Source organism: Pagrus pagrus (assembly GCF_965226575.1).
Source record: "Pagrus pagrus genome assembly, chromosome: 1".
In the NCBI taxonomy this organism is placed as follows: Eukaryota; Metazoa; Chordata; class Actinopteri; order Spariformes; family Sparidae; genus Pagrus; species Pagrus pagrus.
In genome coordinates this window covers 35,215,904-35,238,398 of record NC_140185.1, presented here as the reverse complement: position 1 = coordinate 35,238,398, position 22,495 = coordinate 35,215,904, and the positions used below count along the sequence as shown (strand labels likewise).

The 22,495-nt window shown below is 42.6% G+C and overlaps 1 protein-coding gene and 1 long non-coding RNA gene across 2 annotated transcripts in view; both read right to left on the bottom strand.

The window, feature by feature from the left end:
• c1qtnf4 (C1q and TNF related 4) overlaps nt 1-7,108 on the bottom strand; it is a 37,302-nt gene extending 30,194 nt beyond the window's left edge. The window contains exon 1 of the mRNA XM_084347778.1: nt 6,978-7,108. The gene's annotated coding sequence lies outside the window, so the exon portion shown is untranslated. The remainder of the gene's footprint in view (nt 1-6,977) is intronic.
• An 11,818-nt stretch (nt 7,109-18,926) lies between these two features.
• On the bottom strand, nt 18,927-20,277 carry LOC311255011. The gene is made up of 3 exons (XR_014622302.1): nt 19,988-20,277; nt 19,495-19,574; nt 18,927-19,233 (listed from the first exon to the last, which is right to left on the bottom strand). It is a non-coding gene; the product is annotated as an uncharacterized lncRNA (long non-coding RNA).
• Nucleotides 20,278-22,495: the final 2,218 nt, after the last annotated feature.

Genomic DNA, 22,495 nt, shown 5'->3' with positions numbered 1-22,495 from the left:
TCAAAAATAATCTGGTTTCATCTAATCTAATTTTTCATGATTCAGTCAGCTGATTAACTGAAGATGTTCAGTTCATGAATGAACCAATCTGAAATCCTCGAGTTGACGCTTTCCATTTTTTCAAGCTTTTTTAATTAATCAAAGTATTAAAGTATTTAAGCATTAAAGCCTGCAATATGGAAAATCTGCAGGCAATTTGAGGTGTGCATACATTAAAAAGAACATATGTAATGAGTTTTTAGAAATTTTCGCGTACATTTTTCTGACAAAAATCTGCGAAAAAGCTTTTTGACAGACTGATATTTTGACGTGATGATGAGGGGTTTTCATCCTCCGGGCACTGTGGATGTTTGTACAAAATTTCATGGAAATCCGTTGTTGGATCAAAAGAAAAACAAACAAAACAAAAAAATAGGAGGATTTATAGGATAGGGTTCATCCTCTGGGAAGCATCAATGTCTTTAATCAAACAATTGTTGAAATATTTCTATCAACGCAATGAGATTCTTGAAGAATAATCATCAGTAATGTGGATATAATGACTAAGTGGGCCAAGATAAGCATGAGAACAAGTAGAACAATTCAGAATAATACATCACTTCACTGTAATGCAGCCTTTACAACCAGGAAAAGACGACACTCATGCCATATTATGATATAAAAACATAAAAATCTAGGTGATATACAGTAAAGTCTCATATCAGGAACATTATATAGTATCAGTATGTTGTCTGGCCCTAATATTTGTACTGACCACCTTGAAGCAGCCATGTGAAGTTGTGCCTTGTGCTGTTGGCAGAAAACAGTCCGATGTACCGACTGTACAGACGTTAGCTCCAATTTCTGTTCTTTACGCCCTTCTTGTCCAAGTGTGGTCATACAGATAAGCAGCTTTCACTCAAGTTGAAACATTTTAAATCCACGCAGTCACGTCTTCACCTAAATCCAAGCTGCCTAGAGTGATACATCTTTCACGCCCACTTGTTTCTTTAAATTTTGCCTCACAGTCTGTCTGAAGACGCCATCAGAAGCAGCATCTAAAAAAAGGGGGACTTCTTATAATCATTATAAGTGAACCATTTCTGACTAATGCTTCATGACAACTTTGCACTCAGCACCATTGCAGAAATTCAAGAAATGTAGGACTCAACTGGCAAAGAGTGAATATCAAGGCAAGCAACACGACCGTCCGAAAGCTTTCCGACTTAAATCATTTCATTAGAGTCTCTCGAGTCCGACCGAAAGTAAACACAGGGATTGGGACCCCTGGATTGGACCTCCGGGACGACTTCGCTGCGAACCAAACTAACCTAACCTAACCTAACTAACCTTATCATTGAGCGCTATAACACTTTCTCCCTCTCTCCAGCAAAAGCAGCAAATTCACACGCTCTCTCATTGTGCTGGAGATATTTATGGGAAACGCAGGAAATATAAAATACGCAAACTCATCGTCATAAACTGACTGTATTGATCATCAAGATGAAGACGTGTACAGACGAAAGAATCCACAGATGTTTTTTATTTTCTGTTTGGGACTGGAGAGAGGTTACGTGAAGGTTAAGTTTGGTTCACGGAGGAGCAGTGTTTGGCTTTGAGGAATGAACTGTTTGTGTGTGTTTGGGGATGTTGCAAGAGACAGATAAGTGCAGCAACAGAGGGATTATCAGATGATGACTCGCTGTATAACTCAAAGACATCCTCGGCTGCAGTGCTGTCATGTTCCTCCGCTCAGAGCTTATTTCATGACTTGTTTATAACAGACATCCACAATAATTTGAACCTGGAGGTGTGAACTTAATGCTTAGAAACAGTCTGACTGCAGCTCTCGCTTTGTTTTCCCACAGCTGTGCTCGCTGCACCACGACCGACACACTCACCCGCAGTTGCTCAGGAATCTCATGTGGCTGGTTGCATTCTGTTTTTCCGGTGTCCTGTGTGGGATGCATGTTACGGGTTTTAAGACTGGCCGGCTCAGAACAAACAGACCTCCATCTGCTTTCAGCATTTTGCTTGCTGCTTGCAGAGGTGTGTTATTCTGCTGCCTTTGCAAATGAGCCACATTCTGTTTTTATTTGGAATAAAAATGCCAGTCTTACTGTTTCAGCACGAGCCAGGACCAGAATGTTTAATGTCCAACAGAGTCTCATTAATGCACGAGGACACGGCTCAGCCAAAGGCCTAACTGGTGAAGTGAATAAAATTGATCATCTCGTTATAACGCTGGGGAACCTTGACAAGGCGCTGAAGGCATCGACCTGGCCAAAAGACGTTACAAGAGAGGAGACAAACCACTTCAAGATTAAGGGTGCTCTGATCAGGCACCGATCGTTATGGGCTGATATACATGACACAAAGTTTAATCGGTGGTCTCTATGAAGCCCGATCAGATAAACACAAGAGACAGCTCATCTATGCACCACTAACACACACGACGCAGGACTCTGCTGCTCAGCAGCTGCTTACTGCTCACTAGCTCTCCTGCTTGCCAATATCAATAAGGGGTTTTTAGTGCCCTCTTGGTTTAACCAGCGTAAAATATTCACAAGGTCCCGCCAGCCAGCCGTTTGCGACTGAGGAGGTAGATGGACCAGTTCTTGTAACGTGAGGTCTCGTGCTGAGAGTCCAGCCAGTGCTTGTAACTAGTGCTGACACAGCGCTGTGGAGAAAGAGATGACGGTAACAGCATGAGAAGACGCACTCTGTTGTAATCAGCGTACTCAGAAGTAGTCAGTTAAATGTATCGTTTAGGATTGTGTGTTCGTAATGAGTATATTTTCTGTTGTCCCGCTGCTAACGGTGCTAAACACACTCTGTAGGAGTAACGGTGCGTTCAGATCAAACGCGAAGCAAATTACTCACGTGTCGAGGTTTCATGCAAAGTCTATGAAAAGACGCAAATAGAATAATGATGTGAACATGCAAAATTCGCCTCATTCATGTGAGATGAAAATATTGAACTCAAGCGAGATTTTTGTGTGACGCTGTGTCGCGAAACCCTATTGCCGTTGAAATTCACACTGACATTGTGATGTTAACGTTGCTGATGTCCAGACATTCATGAACAGCAATGAAGGAGAGGATAATAAGTGAGCGAGGAAGGTGGACTACCTGGTAAGTTATGGAAATATGTCTCAGAACAGCATAGCCCTGATCAATCCAAACTCCATTCAGGGAACAAGCATTTTGAAAGTTGTTTGCTTGTTGTCTAGCCGACAGACCTGATGAAGCAACTCACCTCCATTCATTTCAATAGGGGACTGGTCTTGTTAGCCCTAAATAACTGCTCCGGGATGTTGCCAAAATCTTTCCCAAAAGGACTTTGTTGGACCTGCCGTCCAAATTCACCAGAGCCTGTTGAGGCTTGGCGACAGGACCTCTGGGGCTGTCCTGTGGTTTCTGGCACCAGAGCTTTTGTGGCAGATCCTTTTGAGTCCTGTGGGTTGCAAAGTGGGGCCTCCATGAATTGGACTTGGAACTGGGGAATTGGGAGGCCAGGTCGACGCCTTCAGCTCTTTATCACGTCTTTCGAGCCATTCCTGGGCAGTTTTTGAAGACTGGCAGGGAGTGCCATTGCTTTGTAGTGGTTGTATTTGATCTGTGACGGTGTTTGGGTGGGTGGTATGTGTCAACTTGGCATTCACATAAATGCCAGGACCCAAAGTTTCCTAGCAGAACATTGTTTCGTAACGAGATAATCAATGTTATTCACTTCACTTTTCAGTGATTTATGGTTGCGGCTGATGGGTGTATACAAGTCTGATCTTTGCTTTGAAATCACGACAGCGTATTCCTTGTGTGGCTAAGAAACTTCTGAAAGTTTAAATATCCTTTTTTGCAACAACACTTTATAAATGTTGTGCAGCAGCTCTGTCAGCAGCTTAGTAACATTTCCAAGATCAAACCACTGCTATCCTCCGCTGACTTACAGAAGGTCGTTCACGTAATTAGATGCTCCAGCTTCACTCAGGAGTCTAGTTCAGAAAACCGGCAAGGCTTCAGTCTGGTGCAAAATGTAAAATGATCACTTTCAGTTTCACCGTCCGTGCGCTGGCTCGCTGTCAGTTTTTCAATTTCATTTTCACCCATAATGGAAGTGCATTTACCACAGAAACACGATGGAGATGCTATCTTGTAATAATGACCCTCGCTGCTCCGTAATTACAAGATAAATATCTCAGAATTATATTTTTCTAATAAATGAGATACAGATCTCAGAATTATGTTGAGTCACAATTCCAAGATATGCAAGTCATAATTACTTCTATTTTCTTCGGTGAATGCTTCATGTTATTGTCAGCCAAACATTAAAATGGTTTAACCCTGTAGCGCTGCTGCACTGCATCATGTTCAGGACCTCTTAAGGGGCTGAGATCTCTGTGGTCTCTGCGAGAAGAATCTCATTGTGGATCATCACTCAGCAAGTCAACATCATTTACATTTTTTTCTGCACTCATACGCATTTGTTGGTGGAATTAAACGTATTGCATTCACTGTTTTACACTGTGGCATCAGTCATGCAGAGTACTGCATGAGGCAGAGGGAGACTTTGTGTAACAGTGTGGGAGAAGAACAGTTGGAGCTTTGTGAGAAGAACAGGACTATTATTTTCTGCATCCGTACGGTTCACACGTTAGATCTAAAAATAACTGCGGCATGAAACACAAGAAGTCTGAGGTGTGTTTTTGACTGTTAGATGAAAAAGGAAAAGGTTTTATAAACTTGATCGTAAACTGGTTGAGCCCTGGAAATTCACATCAGGAGAACTTCCTCTGGGAAGAGTAACACCTGTCACAGCTGCATCAGTGAACAGCAAATGAAAACTACTAAGAGCTGCAACTTGGATAAAGAAAACTGTTTTTTCAGCGGGACTTGTGGCTGGATTTGTGAAATCATGTGATCTTGCAAATATCTTGCCAGGCTTCGAGGTAAGCTCTTGTGGCCGACCCCAGTGGTTCAGCAGCTACGGGGTTTAGATGTGAACACCAGCGTGAGAAAAGACTGTTTGCTTGAAAACAACAATGGCAGAGCTTCAAGATGTTAGCGTAGCTGCTGATGTAGAGTATATTATATATTATATATATAAGAAAAGGAAAATGCAGCGCTGAGGGCTTTTCTCGATCAGTTAGAGTTTGTATTCAGTATTTTTTTAAAGTGCCTTTCCTTTTCCCTGGAAAGGCAAAAATAGACTTAGCATAAGACACAATCATCAGGAATTTGTAGAGCTCAGCGAGTATCTGATACGATAAGAGTACGAGTATTGTACTCATCACGAGCATCTGTACTCGCGATGAAAGAAAATCCTCATTGTGTAGTTTATAAAAGGCTTGTTCTGCAAATATTTGTCATACTCTCGTGACCAAAAAAGTTGATCTGAAGCTAAATTCTGAGGCTGTTCTGCAAATAGTTTACAAACTCGTAAACCATTTGCACCTGGTTCTGGTGATGTTGTTGGTTTGATTAGCTACATAATTAGCGACACGCTTACTCCACAGGCGGTTCACCTGCTGTTGTCAAAACAGAATCAGGGGTGAAAAACTCCTAAACAGGAGGTGTTTTTTTTTGGGCGACTTCACAAAAAATACTGCGGACGAAGAAAGTCAAGGGAGCAGACGCACAGAGAGAAAGAGGACGCAAGCCGGTGTGTGTCAAAGCAACACTATGTAGGCAAAATCTGAAGATAGACAGTTGATCTTTGAGTTTCATTCTTCGCTCGTCAAACACCAATGCTTCGCTCCCAGTCAGAAGGCAAACAACATTATAAATGTTTGTGATTTTTCTGTCCATCCAGGTGTTTTAAATCTAAACTGACACCAGCTTCAATCCTCCTCGAAGCAGCAAGCTCAAAACTTTACCGAACCACCTCCCTAGCCTACAGGCGGTGAGGTTCAGTTTCAGTGAACTATTCCTTTACTTGTAATTAAAGCTGTTGTGCGACCTCGAGTCTGTCTTCTAACTGCTGTTTCCTTTGTTTGCTGTCTCAACATCAGGAGCTGCATTCAGTCCTCAATAAAAGAGGGCAGAAGCAGCTGGATGCAGGCACACAAACACACACAGATGCTGTAAATAACACGAGCATATGCCTCTTACAAATGTGTAATCCGCACACACACTGAGTCAGAAGATGAATCTGTAGCCCGCAGCAGCCGTGTGTTACACTGATGTGGATGGAGATAGTGTATCTGCAGACAAAAGGAGAGTCAACCTTCCACAGATTACAGAGATCCCATCACCTCAGCTTTATTCACAGCCTCCTGCTGCCACGGGGCTCTGCGCTATCTCCACCACAGATAATTAAAGATAAATAAACCATAGGATATCCATGCATACTGTTTCTGCCACGCTGCAGCCCGCTGTGGCAAGATGTTACAAACAAGACAAAGCAAGTGTTGCACATCTGAGCATATAAAAGATGCAGGTTGTCCCTTTGCTCCCCTCTCACACAGCAAATTATATCAGCCGAGCATACGATATATGATCGCATATGATACCAACACTCGTGAATACATTACAGTGCACACGTCCCTGCCTCTGCCATGGCTGAGGTATCGCTGTTTCTGGAGATCAGTGCAGATAAATAATGCATGCTGCTCAGACGCGGCACGACTGCTGAACACACACACAAGCACACACACACACACATACAGTATAGTGTTTTAAAATCAGCACTGCATGCAACACTTAAGTAAAGCATCCATGAATATTACATCAACACGTACACCCCTCGTTTGTGTTTGGAGTTCATCTGGAAAATGACACTGGGATGAACACATCCTGGACTCTTTGTTGATCCCTCAGGACGCAACAAAAACACCCAACGATGCTCCGCTGTTTACGCTGCATTCCTGCACACTCACAACTTCGTCTGAGCACCAAGTTCATCGCTTTCATTCATTCTCCTTCACACCTGAATGCAAAAAGGCTTTTTTAAAAAAAAACACCTCACAGAGGGTGCAGAAGAAGAAGAGTCGTCTCACCTGTGTCTACGTGTGGTGTTTTCTGTCCTGGCTGTGCAGCGTGAAGCGCAGGGCTGAAACTTCGATCTCACCAGCGCTCTTGGATAAACCTCCCCTCCCTCTTCTCTCTCTCTCTCTCTCTCTCTCACACACACTCCCCCCTCCCCTCTCTCTCTCTCTCTCTCTCTCAATCTGCTCTCTCCCACCCTACTCACTCGCCCTCCTTGCTCTTTTTTTCCTGTCACTCGCCGCTTTTTCTCCATCTGCCTCTTTCTCCCTCCTTCAGTGTCTTCCCTCAACCTGCTGCTGCCTTTGAAGCAGCTTCAGGCTAGCAACCCCCCCACACCACCAACCACCCCCCCACACCTACACACACATACACACACACAATAAATATATATATAAATGCTCAGGGGGGTTGTGATGTGATCAGGAGGTTTTGGAGGTGCAATGCGCACCACTGCAGTGGAGCTGCTGGTGAGATGCACTCAGATATGATGCTCTGTTAACCTAAATCGGTGTGTGTGTGTGTGTGTGTGTGTGTGTGTGTGTGTGTGTGTGTGTGTGTGTGTGTGTGCGCGTGCATTCACAGATAAATAGGAGGGGAGGAGCAGCCGTGCCATAATAACTGTTGGGCTTCGCTACGAGGCGACAGCGCTGCCAACTTCCTCCCTCTTGCTCATTGTAGGGAGTCATTATCTCACCTCTGGGAGGGAGTGGGGGAGGGTGGTGAGGTGGGGTAGTAGAGAGGGGGGGGAGGCAAAGAGAGAATACATGTAATGCTCTCAAATTGAAATTCATCCTACCCCGTCTCCCTTTATAATCTCATTCAAATTCCACAGTCTGTTGCTCGCTCATATTTAAATGAGCACTTGACTAAATCCCTCCTGTGCTTTTGCTTTTCTTGGCCGGCGTTTGGCAGGCTGCCGCGCTCTGTTGCATCCGAGCATCCTGGACGCTTCTCCGCAAACTGGCGCACTCTTTGTATTTTGGCCAACGCGCAGAAATAGAATTAAAAGAGTGGGAAGCAGGGCCGCGGCAATGAGGCTAAACAGGTCTAATGGCAGGCTGGCATCACGCGTCTGCTCTGATCAGGGGGAGGTAATGGAGTGAGAAGTCACCCGAGCTCAGGACACGTCCACGCTGACAGAAGGTTTTGTTTACTCTCCCCATATTCCTTCTCAACACAAACTTGAAAATCATCGAATGATAATCAATGTAGAAATGTTTGTGCTCATCAGGAACTGGTGTGAGTTCACTATGATAAACTGTGACTAAAATCTTTTAAAATCTTTTTGTCATTAATTGCTTGAAGAAGATGAACAGCAGCTTCACTCCTTTCAGAAAAATGTCCTGAAAACAACGTACGTTTATGTTCAAGCAGTCTGGAGAAAAGGAAGAAGTCTGGTAAGGATGCTACGATCGCCGATAGCAGTATCGGCCAATACCGATCACCAATCACGATTGATCGATCCATCAAAAGGACCTGTCTTTACTTTATTTATACATACATTCATTGATTCCACATTTGGGATAATGTAAGTACATAACGGCACAAATTATTTAAGAAAGACCTCGTCGTTTATAGACGTTTTAATGCAGAATATCTTTTAATGTCGGCCTACTTATACTGTTATCTATACGCTCACGTCATTCAGGCTACATAATCAACAACAAGCTTCCTACACACAAAAACAAAATCAGGAGTGAAAAAACACCAAAATGCAAGGTGTGTTTTTGGTGACTTTATAAAAACAGACTGCTGACAACAGTCAACAAAGCAGACGCGTACTGGGAGAGACAAACAGAAAGACGAGGCACTCCAGTGTGTTTGCGTTACATGACTGTATATGCAAACCTTTAAAGCGATTCTGTAAAAGATAGTTGATTTTTGTCAGAGAACGTCATCTGCGAGTGGAAAACAATCGCTGCAAGGGAACATTTCTGTTCCACGTGCACAAATTCGCTCTCGGAGGGAGGCGGCGATAGTGGCTGATGTCTCCACTCCTGTCCTCATCTCTCATTAGATTCTTATCTTTAGCAAAGTATACAAATATAATAAGACTGCAATTTTGTGTCTCCCCTCCCGGTCAAGCTTCGAATATCCCTGGTTAATTCTCACTGAAGCGTTGAAGCGCCATTAATGGTTTCTGGGACAGCCCTGAAACGTTCTCACTCATATTTGGTTGACCAGCACATGTGTGAGATTATTTATCTAAACGTTTCATAGCTGAAAGATTATGTAATTTTCTCACGTCATCCTTCCTGCTGTCACGTTGACAAATGACTGATAATATCTTTTTATTAAACACTGTATTTCCCTCTTCTTTTTAATGAATAATTTGAAAACAGGGCAGGAGCTGAATCATCTACCATTCCCCCTCATGGCCATCTATTTCTGGGCTCTTTATTCTGCCATCTGCCATCTTCAGCAGGTGTTCCTTATTCTGCACCATGAGACTAGAGTACAGGACAGACTCGGCTAATGACCCGCCCAAACTATCCCTTAATGATGGGAGAAGATGGCAAATTGGTCCCGATGTCCCCCTCATTTTCTCTTTTCCCACATGCCATTTTCTCTGCATCTCCACCCTCATTGTCAGTCTGTTACTCGCTCTCTTCCTGCCTCTTTATGGTCATCAATCCCTCCATCCGCTCGGGATTAGCCAATTAACCTATAGCCGGTGCAAATGTGCCAAGCAGAAAGATGAACAGCGCCGATTCTCTTGCTCTTTCTATCCGAGAGTGTGGGAAAGAGAAAGCTTGTGTTTCTGTTGCTCTTGGATGAGTGAATGTCAGAGTTGTCTTTGCTGGCATTAATTAGCGAGAAAAGCATCTGCTACAAATGCAACTGCTAGTCCAAAAGCCTTTGAACTGTCAGCTCTTAAAACACATTTTTTTTAAGAGTGAGGAAGGTGGAAACACAACAAGAGGCAGATATAGGAATACGCCACCATAAACAGGAGTAGCAGAGTAGGATTTCTTATTTTCCCCGCTGTTGAAATTAAGACTTGTCTTCGGGTAGAAGGTGATGCAGTGCGTAGGCAGCTCCGGGCAACCTTGTTAATAACAAAGCACCGTCTCAACCATGGAAATGGAGATACGTGATAAGCCTACAACATGACATCTTCATCCGCCCTGACATTAAGTTTTATTACTGCTCCCTGCCACCCAGAGCGACAGATGGATGGATGGAGGGAGAGATTGATCCCTGCATGGAGATGAGACAGTATAGACATAGGTGTTTGGAAACAGTGACACAGAGGCAGAGGCAGAGAGCCAGTAGCCTTACTACAGTCATATTTTTATAAACCTCTGTAATCCAGGTGGAATACAGAGCTGGTGCTCGATCAGACTGCATCTACGTGGCTGTGAATTATGAATCTCTCCCTGCCTGGATTTTTCTTTTTTAATTAACTGCAGTGATTTTTGTTTATTTAAACCCTCCGAACATATAAAGTCAGTAAATTAAAGCTGGACTGCACTTGAATTCCCCTCACTTTTTGTTTAAAGCTATGACTGAGCAGGATTTTCCAAATAAACAATATACAGAGGCCTGGCCGATAGAATGATAGCAATATATATCGGCGATTGACACGTCATCGATGGCAATAAGAAAATAGTTTGATAAAATGTTCGATAGTTCGATGTGTCTGCAATAAACGCAAAACAACATGAATGCACATAGCGAATACACCTGCCTTATAAACAGCTCATATCCCTTGATAATGGAGCTACTGCAAGTGATATGCAAACAGCCAATCCTTTAACAGGTGTGTAGTTCGGTTGCACCAGCGCCATGTGACCGACAACAACAGAAGAGCGTGTCAGAGGCACAGTAGTGTCTGCAACAACCCTTTTGGCCTCTGAGCCATAGTGTCTCTGGGCTCATTAGGTAGAGCAGACAGGCTGGCACTGCCCACCACTGCTCCGTTGCCTGGCCTGTTTGCTCTACCGACGAGCCCAGAGACACTGCAGCTGCGACCAAAGTAGTCGACACGTTTTACAAAACATAAGCACAGCCCATTAACAACAGAGTGAGAAAATGAGTGCTGACGGAGAGGAAATCTTGAATAAAATATGAAACTATGAGAAATATCGTTAAAATCAACTAATCTTGTTGAGTTTCAATCGCAGGTCATCAAATACTGACACATCCAGGTAGTGATGTGTGTGTTTGACGACCTGGGAATGAGACTCAACAATAAAACAACTGTTTTACCTTTGAATGATGTCTTTACAAACAGCAAACGACAAATAGTATGCATAGTACTGCATAGTATGCCTTGAAGGAAATCTAAACTATGACGATACTCTGCATAATCTGCCATTTTTCAAAAGAGAATTTGGACTTTTAAAGACAGTGTCTCTGGAGTTAGGAAGCAGAAGGAGTGCCTCTGGTCCAATTCATTCCCCCCATAGACTATATTACGTGACTCACATTTGGAGCATGTCTTCAGCTGGGACCGTCATAAAACTCTCCTGGAGTGCTAAAATCACAGATGAGACGAAGCAGTCGCTTAAAGAAGACCTGGCCCACCAGTTAGTTAACTTCTGTTTCTGGTTGCTGAATCCAGGGAGTATCAATTTATCAATTCAGTTTTCTGATTTTAAGAATGTCATTATCTTAGTCCAACGACACCTAAAAGAACGGGCCTAACTAAAGACGATCTATGTTGGAAATGCAGAGAAGCACACATGCATCACGGGAATGTCCCTGGGTTTCTCCCGTGGAGAAATATGGGTGAATGGTTGTAACGTGAACTTCCCAGATCACCAAGATTGTGTCTCCTTGGGACAAAAACGGTGGTGCCACAATTAAGTAAATCTGCATTTTGAATATTTAAAAACTGGCTTCATAACTTGTGTCCAGATGACTCACAGGTGTTGGAAGGAGCCTCAAACTCCTACAATGAATATGTGGAGGGTTCAAATGAGGTAAACTGTAGCATGTGAGAAACTGCTGGGAGGACTGAACTGAACTGAAACTGATGGTCTGGTGAAGTACATTTGTAATTGTTGCCCACCACATTACTGTAACCAAAAAACTACCTTTCTTACATCAACATCTGTCAGATTACCTGCCTGTGTGTTTGTTGTCTTTTTTTGATTATTGTTTTTATTTCAACCTTCTTTTTAATATATATTCTTGTTATTCTTGTATGTCTTTAATCCTTCTTTGCCAAGAGATCAGTTTCTATGAGTTCATTTGCAAAAGCAGATAAACAGCCTCTCGCTGTGCCGCCGGGATGCTGTCGTGCTGGTTGAGTTCAGTGGCGATGCAGTGTAGCAGATGAGAGTATGTGTATGCATGCATATTGTTCACAGGCTTTCCCTCCCAAAGCCCGGACTTATGTCTCTGTGGAAACGTGTGCAAATGTGAATATAAGCTGATGAGTAAATGATTGAGCATTCCTCCACGGCAGTGATGTAACAGGCCCGGTTTCATTAAAGGGATCCCGATTTCCCTCCGGTTAATTATTCATCACAGCGATCCACGAGCGCTCACAGTCTTCAGACGCCAACTCCAGCTCCGTGGAGGGAAGTCGTGCCTTCCACTTTCCTGAATTTTTTTAATATTTGAATATGTTAAAGCGAGAGTGAGTTGCTTTTGATTTGCTGGGTGATTTGTTGCATTTAATTTTTGATGACGATCTATCCGGAAAAGATTTTTAATATTAAAATGAAATTGGTTTATTTTATCTTGGACCCACATCTCATGCTTTATTTCCTAATTTTCAAAACACAGATGGCAGCCGGGCGTGCCTCAAACCCCATACAACTGAGACTCTCCGGTGCCGTGTTTGCATACTAACCAGTTCCTGCAGCCATAAATCATCAATCTGTCTCGCGTTTCTTAAAACTCAATTAAGAAGAGATCAGGTCATACTTCTCAACCTTCTGCCTGCTAACATACCGTAGAATAATAATGCAGGTTTTTAGTTTACCGTCCACAGCAGAATATACTGCTGGAAAATTCGTTTTGCCGGTTCTTGGGGTTGTTATTATCAACATCAAGGGCTTTGGAGAGCGTTGCTTCAGGTTGCAAGGGGTTCTGTCACTGTGGGCTGCCCTAGTTTCATCATTAGGTCTGTTTTTATGGAGCAGGCTGGCAAACTAAATATAGCTGCACAGCGGGCTCAGTCACACGCTACAGAGAACAAAACCATCTCTTGTTGTTGTTGTCGATGATAAATGCCGATGACGCTGTGATGTAGATGAGTCAGTCAGAAACAATGCTTTCCCCAACTTGAATTACTTCGAAAGAGTTCGTCTCAGATGAACCGTTGAGCGACCCACCGTCACGGCAGTCAGTCACAAATTCTCGTACATAAACGTACATTTTCCAATTGCTTGTGACACTCGGCATGACTTTCAAACTAATCTAACCTTTCTATTAAGCGAGGAATCTCTGTCCGTCCTTGGGAACTGTTCGTCCGATCTACTTCACAGTTTAGACACACTATTAAAACATTTTGAAGAAGCAGCGAACACCGATCTGTGCAGCTGCGCTCTGGCTCCGTGGCTCTGCAGACTGAAGCTGGGCTCTCATGTATTTTATTTTGATCACAGTCAGTTTTGATAAAAGGGCTTGCGACATCTCAAATGTGACTTTGACTTACATCTGAACATTCAGCCCACTTCATAGAAAATACCGAGATACATATCGTGCATAAACATTGAGCCGGAAAATATCAAGATGTGAATTTTTGTCCATATCGCCCAGCCCTAATCCTGGTTGTGTTTCGCACATGTAAACGCCACATCCTGGTATTAGAAACCTGGATAAAACTGGGTAAACCTTGATACCCGACTGGGAGCATTCCAACAGAAACCAGGACACTGTGGCATGTGAACACCTCATCGTTACGAAAATACAGAACAGTGGTCGAGGTAGTGAGAGATCAAGACACCCCACCAGGCAGATGATCAGAAACCTGAACACTGTTATGATCATGTAAAGAGGGATATGAACACCTGAGCTTTGTATGTTTCATGTAAATGCCATATCCCGAATGTAATACCAGAATGCTAATGCACATGTAAACACACTCTCTGTGATAGCAGCTGGTACCGCTTCAAACACTTGGACAGGTGTCACAGTGTCAGGGTCTATTACTGTTGGGCCCTCTGTAAGTGCTGGCAGACTTACAATTACTCCCTCAATCTGCCTCGGAGCAACAATCACGAGGCCTCTGTCTCTCGTGCTGTGGTGTCTGTGGTCACCAGCCCCACATCAGCTTTCTGAAATAGTCGACCTCCGTCTGAATCTCAACCAAAAGGTGAACCCTTCCTTCTTTTGCCATGTCTGAGATGGTTGTGTACTACATCACTCAGCAGCTCAGTGATGATCACAGCTATCGATTATTTTAGGAACCGAGAATTCTATCAATTATTCTGGCGATTAAACAAGTAATCGGATAAGAAATACTGCACGCTCACCTTTAATTACTTTTGCTTGCAGTAGTAATATACGAAAGATACAATTTAACAGGTCTCTGTTACCTGCCGTGTGCGACGCTGTTATGTTGCGTCCTCCACGCAGCTTTATTTACCACCGGAAACATTTCAGAAGCAGAAGCAGCATGCCTGCTAGATATTGTTGACTTGCTCAGATTGTGTTTATTTCAATATTTTTTCCTTGATTTTTTTGTGCTTCAAAGCTGCACTGAGTCATGGCGCAGCGTGGCTGCTGAGAGCGAGTGTCCACATTTCTTCAATGTGACTTTGACTTTTTCATCTGTTAGACTCAGAACTGTGAGTCCTCGCAGGTCGACCCGTGTTGACTCTGTTTTTCCTCATGTGGCCGTAATCCTGTTAGTCCACGATGATGGTACTTCAGTTAAAAATCCAGACAATGAAGTATTGTGTGTGTGTGTGTTTGTGTGCGTGTGTGTTCCCGTTCATTCACCTCAAAGATGGCTGGCTGTCACAGTGTGAGCGCAAATATCCTTGTGTGAGACTTGAAGACGGTGACGGCAGGCAATCATCACATCACACACACATCACACAGCTCACACACGCACGCACAAACACACACACATGCGCAGGTGGCAGTAATCTCTCGCTGCTGACATGACCGTCTCAATCTGTCTTTCTGCCCTGAGGCCTCCATTGCAGAGCTTATTCAATTTGCCTCCATCAAAATGCAATTTCTCTGCTACGCCATCACCGCTCACCTCTCCTCCTCCTCCTCCTCCTCCTCTCCTTTCCCCTCCCTCCCTCATTTCCTTACCTCCTTTTCGTCCTCTTATCTGACACCTTCTCTCTCTCTCTCTCCCCTCATCTCATCTTTTTCCCCCTCTCGGTTTTCATCACTCAGGCCTCTTTTCCTCAGAGGTAGGATGCTGATATTTCCCTGGGGTTCCTCACCAGCCTGTCTTGTGTTGTTTCTCCTTCGACGATCAGACAGCGATTGGGGAGATGGGAGGCAGCGCGCAACTTTATCCTCTCACAGGCCGATAGATGGTCTCACATCACAGAGGTTAGGGATGATGGGGTGTTATGAAGATGGGGGTGGCATGAGGGCTTTGTGGCCTGAAGCCTCTCTCAGGCTCTTTGCTGGTAAATGGCTTGAAGAAGCTCTGCACTGATCTACTGACGGTTCCATAAAAGATGATGATCTGCATGTAAAATGGTTTAAAATGGGGCACTTTAAAGGCAGAATACACCAAGTTTCATTAGGTGTAGACGTCAAAGCTCGTGTCCCCACAGAGAGAAAAAGGATTGGGCCTGAATCTGTTTTATTTTTCATCAACGTGCCATTGTGGCTCTATGGGCCAAGCTTCTTGCCTTTCTACTTGCCAGCTTTTCGCAACGATAACCACATTTTTAAAACGTATCTTGTGAGTATTTTTCTTGTCTTTTTGCCCGAGTCGCAAAGCTATGACATTAACAAATAAGTGCCTGGCACTGGAGCGTCTACATGTACATCTACATCTACATGCAGCCATTATGTTATTAACTGAACCTTTGACAATCAAAATGCCTGCTGAGAGAAAGATATACGGAGGAACATTCACTTGATTTCCATTTGATTTCATGGACACTGAGACTTAACCTGACACGCCAGATGGTTTGTTTCGCAAACCCCTCTGGGAAGGAGCCTAGAAGCTGTTTGGCAAAGGGCAGGCACTTTAAAAAAAATACTTGGAAGGTGATTGGACGAACAGTCTGTCTGTAACCGTCTGTCACAGGCTAACTTCAACCAATCGGATCAACAGTAGGAGAGCTCCATCAGCTGTGCCAGTTTCTAAATCAAACTCTTATGAAGCCGGTCGGGAGAAGAGTGAAAACATCTTCTCCATCAAGAAAATCCTTCAGTTCCTTCAGTTCTCTTCTTTTAATGAAGAAATGTCGTCCAGTTCTGATAAAACTGCTTTTATGGCAGCATCCACGCTAACCGCTTCAGGGACCGCCATTGTTTACATGCTAGCAGTTGCTTCTCGCCGCCGTCACATCCAAACTACGCCCGTAGCTGCCGCCTTAATTTTTTCAAAGGATGCTGATTGGTCTGATGATTTTTTTTGACCTCCCACGAGCGTATAGCTCGAAGCCTGGCAAGATGGATTTGCGAGATTACATACCTGTGATCTCACGAATCAAGCTGCCTCGCAAGGTAAACTGAGACTACTCATCAATAATTCATTATTAAACTGGTGTGATCCAGTGTGACTGCAGTCATCATATTTTATGTTTACTGCTACCTTTGAAAGATCTGTGATTTCAGATTTTAAATATTTCTTGTTAAGATGATACCAAGCATGATTGATAGGGATTATTTAGTAGTTACTCATACCTGCCAACATTTAGGGTTCAGTTATTATTTTCTTCCACACCTTTCTAGATCTTTTTCGCTGTATCGCTGTCCTGCCCTGACATTTTGACAACAGCTGACGTCAGGATCTGACTGTGCAGAGAGCAGCTTTGCACATGTCCCCTGAATCAGGTTGTGGGTTGCCAGGCTGTGGGGGGACAAATTGTAGTGTGTGGATGTTGAGTTTAGATTGACTGATAGACAATCTGGCAACTTGGGTGCGAATATTCATATTTAAGTTTGCGAGTCATGCAAATTACAGTAGTGTCCTGGGAGAAACAACATAACAGGAGGGCTGAGAGATCGACTTAAAATACAGGAAAACCAGGAGTGTTGGCAGGTCTGATAACTTGTGAATTTGTGAATTACTTTTGATAATAAAGTGCAATTCACATCCAGCTACATTTAGCATGACACCCTCTGCACCAGTCTGCTGCCTCTGGAGTAAGAAATAGCTGCCGTGTGACTGAAGGGAAAGATGAGATATTAATACCTGCTGTTAGCAACGAGCCCCCTTGGTACAACATTTTAATACATTTTCCACACTGTTGGATTTTGACAAATCCTGTGTGTATTTTCAGACACCACACCTGCACTAGAGACTATTTCAACATATATTTAAAAATGTTTTTTAGCTATGACGAAAATCCACAAAATGTAAACAAAGTTCACCTGCTGACTGAATGCTTGAAAGCATCATTACGCTGAGTTATACGGTAATTACCAAATGAATTTAAATTAAGGATGTAAAACGGAAAGCTTAAGTGGCTGATTAGACGAGTGCTGTTTATCTCCCTGCTGCTTGGAAATGAATGGGAGTGAGTGAACAACATCTATTTGACAAAAAGCATTTTAAAATATGTGGCGTGTTCACAGGAGACTTCAAATCCCTCTGCAATTGTCCTTTAAATCCACATGCAGTCAGTGGAAATAGATACAGTCAGACGTAAACAGAGCAGGATGTTTTGTCCCTTGTGAGCAATATGCCCCAACACAGTTATCAGTCAGACGTCTCCGAGGACTGTGAATGATTTCCACTCGCTGGAAGCAATAATGAACATCCACAAACTGCAACACCACCGCTCATCTCTTGCGTCATCTCTCTCCATTAAAAACTGAATACCATCGAGCAAAAACACATCTACTGGCTGCATCAGGCTTCAACACATTTGTTTCACTTTGTTGACAATTACGGTGAAATCAGTAAGTAGACTATTGAATATTGCTCAAAGTTAATGAGATGGATTTCCAATGAATCAACCCCGCGCGAAGCCCCACAAGCACCCCCTAATTACTGTTGCTACACCTTCTAAAGTTGTCCAATCTAGCACTGTATCTACACTATTTACATCAAATTGGCAAAGTTAAAGAAATTCTTACTCATTTTTGAAACAAACCTTGATTTCAGCAAATTCAGTCAGGGACCAATCGAATTTGCTGAGACGAATACTGTCACATGTCGGTCCTATTGACTGTACCTTCCTAGCTTGTTGTGCTAACTTAACGTTTGAACGTTTGAAAACTGCAAAAGTGTGAAAAAAATATCCATTTGATGATAACAAATACATTATCTTTGATAACCACTCCCTGTTATGATGTAGAAGAGAATAAAGCTAAAGCTACATGTCTCATGTTATCCCACATGAAGAGCACCAGACAAAATGAAATAAGGTCCCATGGGGCAAACAGGAAGGGGCATGTATCTATTACTACATGTGCTGCTCAAACATTTTGGGAACACTTATCCTCAACAAACCTGCCGTGTCTGGTTACGGTTTCTAACCTGTGATTGGACAATCACTGTTTGGGGGAGGGATTTAGTACACGGTCTAAAATATTCACTCCCACTTAGCCATTTGTTGTAATTTTGAATAATATCCAAAACAGAAATTAAATCAGTGGAAAATAAAAACTCTGGTGTTTTGCTCTGCATGACAATGTGCAGAGATTCACATGGATACAAGAAGAAAAGGGACAGGAGGAGGAAAAAAAATACACATTTTCTCAAGGTCAGTGAAGTGTGCACATCTGTGCTGTTATTGAGTAAAGACAGAGCTCCCACGCTGCTCTCCAGAGGCTCTCTGATAGGCTGGCTCTCTGCCGACATGTTACCATGTGAATTAACGGTAACAAAGACAGAACACCACACAGCACACGGTGCAGCTGAGTGTTGCTTTACCTTGCCAGAATAGTACAAGAGGAACACTGCGGATTATATAAACACTGCTAAATACTGACTAAATCGGTTTGTTGGCAGCAATAGCAAAACTCTGAAGGGATTTTTTACTGTTTTTTTTTTTCTTTCACGAAGCTGATTTGGATCCACAAGTAAGATCCACGGGGGCGGATTTAGTCATTTCGGGGTCCACCCTTTACATTCGTCATTAACACCCACTTGTAACGTCTTCTCTTCACCATCACTGACACAGCAATCATGTCCAGACATCTGGAACTGCATTTCTGAAAACGACAAAACACCAAAACAAAAACAAAAAAGCACCCAATGTAAAATCTTATTTTTATAAACAATATGATCTCTGTATGATAAAACTGGACTTCATAGTCAATTCACATCTAAGATCTATCATTGGTTGTCATCAATTGATTTTCCAGCAGGTTCACTGACAGGATATACTTAGGATGGGTTTAATATAGAGAACTCATTTCACTATTTAACTTTAACTTGTATGACTGCATGTGTGATAAATAAAGTTAATTCACCTTCACACATCTTCTCAAATGTGGGCAGCAGCAAGCAGGTCCAGTCAGGAGACTGTCTTCTACACGCCCTCTCGGATTAGCTGGAAAATGCATCGTCATAAAATCATGATAATCACATGATGCACTGCTGTAGACTGAACTAGCCAACGGTACATCACGGAGTTAAAATGAGCTCAACCTTAAACATCTGCAGCAGTTCATTTACACAGACACATTAATGCAGCAGTGATATTAATCCACAAACATCAGTTATAAAAAAAAAAGTGAAAGGAAACATTTTATTGCATGAGTACTTTTACTTTTAATACTTTAAGTACAAATTGCTGATACTACTTACATACTTTTACTTAAAGAATGTTGTGAATGCAGGACTTTTGCTTTTAATGGATTATTTTCACACACAGTGTGGTATTAGTACTTTTACTTCAGTAAAGTATCTGAGTATTGATAAATATTCATTGTAGTTTACCGTTTTGACAGTTGTAATACTCACCGGTTGTCCTGGGTCATGGACAGTGAAGGCAGCACTCTGGTCATGGTCCCCAGTTGAAGCATCCTGCAGCATCAGCACCGCTAACGTTACCTGAGCTGACAGCAGCAGTTAGCGGCTCCTCGCTGCTAGCACCGCTAGTGCTAGCTCAAGGAGCGCCTGCTTCTTATTGCTCTTCGGTAATGTTGTCATCAGTAATGGCCGCCGTGAAAAAGTTAGTCACCTTTGGTAGTTTTGCCACAGACTTCCTGTTTTCCTCGCGCTTCCTGACTTAGCTTCAGCTTCGTGTTGGTTTCGCGCCATTCAGTTTGTTTTGCTGCGGTGTTCCTGAATCATTTCCGCACATGCGCAGTAAGTTGGAATAGTCCAATGTAGTGGGGACTGAAGGGGGGGGTGGGGGGACTCTCATAATGGATTAAGCATTCTGATGCTATTTTATCGCATTAAAATATTCAGGAAAACAGTTTTATTAGCGAAAAGTAAAAGCAAAAAAATGTTCTTAACCATAAGTTTATGAGGCCTTTTATGGGGCCATTGGCACCCGAGGCAATCACCGGCCTTTGCCTAATGGTATGTCCGCCTCTGAAAATCCAGGTTGACCAACATCAGATAATTTAAACCATGAAATCACAATTTAAATCAGCATCTTAGGGAACTTATATGTTTTCTTATTCAGAATTTGATGAAAAGGTCAGTTTTATCTCTGTGTATTCAATAAAGACGTAACAGAGTATTTATCTTAGCTCAAAACACTGGAAGCACGAGTCAACTGCAGCGTTGGGTGATGTATTACATAACTAGTTACTATCATTGATTAAATAATACATTTCTCTATGATATTACCTGTGCAGAGTACTGCGTTACACTACTTTTGTGTTACTTTCACCAAATAAACTGCAGAAGGACGGCTGGGGATTATACAATGGAAGAGGGTGGTCTCTATAAACCATAAAACATTTTACTATCATTCAAAACTTATTTGTTTATTGTCATTTTCCTAATGTTTTTCATTCAGCTGTGTAATGAAAACAACTGAAAAAGATGCCTCTCAGCTACAATTTCCTCAAGTTGAAAAAATATCTTTTAAATTGACAAACAGAGAGAGAATTTCCATCTAAATAAGATGAATCATCTTGCCTGTAGAGTGTCAAAAGCAATTACATATTTCTTCATTTCGGACATTTGTAAGGTAAGTGAGGAAACAGGGCAGTAAAAATGGGTCCGGTCCTGCAACATTAGTTTGTAGAAAAATGTCCTTAAAATCAAGCTAATTGATCGCCCTGTACATTTGGATGGATTCTGATTGACTGTCAGTTTTTCTGTTCTAGTGTGGACGATTTTTAAAAACGATATATTCATTATAAGTCTCGTGGTTATCAGTCTTGGTGTGGACGGCGCTTCAGTCTTGTTCAAGTTCATCATATAGTTTTTATCATCCTATAGCAGAGCACAACTTCAGCTGACATTATGTGAAGATCACCCAAGCTGGAGTTAGAAAAGGGGTTTCCCAGGAGACCTGCAATATATACGCTCGAGCTGAGACTTAGAAAAGATACATATTGGTTTTTCTGATGCTGCAGTAACCCTTGTGTCACATTGCTGCCCTGTTCACCAGCGTTCTGCTCCATCACACTGATCAGAGCTGACAGGAGCTCTAAAGCTGCTGAGCCTCGGCTCCTGGACCAGCAACTATCGACTGGCTGGTCATCAGGACTCCGAGGCATCTAAATTGATCTTCACGCATAAAAGAACAAACACAAAGTCGGCAATTCTTGCAGCGGAGCCCTCATTAAGTAGTAAATCAGCTCTGAATCAGGCAGAGGAATCACTGTTGCACTTCGCGTCAGGAATATCGCAGCAGGTGTTTCCAATAATCTGCCAAATGTGAAACACCTGCCGTGAAATTAGAAAACATCTTCATTCCAGACGACTTTGCTGTGGCGCCTTATCACCAGTCTGTCGGGTTCAGTCATTCCAGGCGGCGTTTCATGAGGAAGTCATATTTCACTGTTTTTATTTTATTAAACTTCTCAACCTGCCTCACTTGTTTCTACATAATAAGATGTTTTTCCTTTTTTTTTACATTTAGTTTGTCCCTTCTTGTCTCCGTCTTATAGATTTGAGTTGTGTGAGGCCGGAGGGGCACTGTTGTGAGGCCGTGACGACTGCTCCCTTTCTGATTAACTTAATCAACGTGTAACCAGGAGTACTTTTAGGTAGTTTATGTTTGGCATACGCTGCAATGTTGTGAGGCTGCAAAAAACAGAAATGACTTAAGTAGTTTTCTCCCCTGGTTGTTGATGTTTGGCCACTTAATAAGGAACAACAAAAATAGAGTAAACAAAAAGAAAAAGACTCTTCAGCTGTATAATGAGCAATATCTTTACTCTGTGAAATTACTAAACCTCTGTTGTTTTTGTCAGGTTGTTTTCTTGCTTTAGGGACCAGGCGTCAGCACCTTATGTTTATTGTATTTGTGAGTGTATCTTTAGATCTACACGGTATATATCT